Source organism: Cicer arietinum, chromosome 3, assembly GCF_000331145.2.
Source record: "Cicer arietinum cultivar CDC Frontier isolate Library 1 chromosome 3, Cicar.CDCFrontier_v2.0, whole genome shotgun sequence".
NCBI lineage: Eukaryota > Viridiplantae > Streptophyta > Magnoliopsida > Fabales > Fabaceae > Cicer > Cicer arietinum.
In genome coordinates, this window is record NC_021162.2 from 10,438,381 (window position 1) to 10,438,955 (window position 575).

A 575-nucleotide genomic window follows, 5' to 3' on the forward strand; every position below is an offset into this window, starting at 1 on the left:
TAAATTGATCCTCAAGATGATTGTTGTTGAGTTGTTGGGGCTGATCTTGGATAGTTTCCACATCATTTGAATTTTCTTGTCTTTGTAACCATTCTAACATTTCTTGTCCCGAACACCTACGCCTTTTTCCCATATCAAATCAAATACCTGCAAAATTTTCTAACAACGAGATAAAACATATTTCTAAAATGTATTCCAAATGATTCATAGATAATCTGTGCATTACATAAACACCAAAAATATGAAGTCTTATATAGAATACTATTTAAAAGCAAAAGAAATATGACAAAATTACAAAGTTCATAACTTAAAATATTAAAAGAAATATGACAAAATTACAAAGTTCATAACTTAAAATATTAAAATACTCTATACAATTATTCAATCATCTCTATCACTACAACTATTACGATCTTCCTCAACATTTGTTTCATCATTTTCTTGTTCATTGACATCGTCTCGCACGTAGTTCTTCAATATTCCCAACATTTTGCTCACAAAAAGGTATGTCTTCCATTATTGGCTCTTGTGATTCCATAAGGTTCACTTCTCCCATATCATATATATCTCTAGGC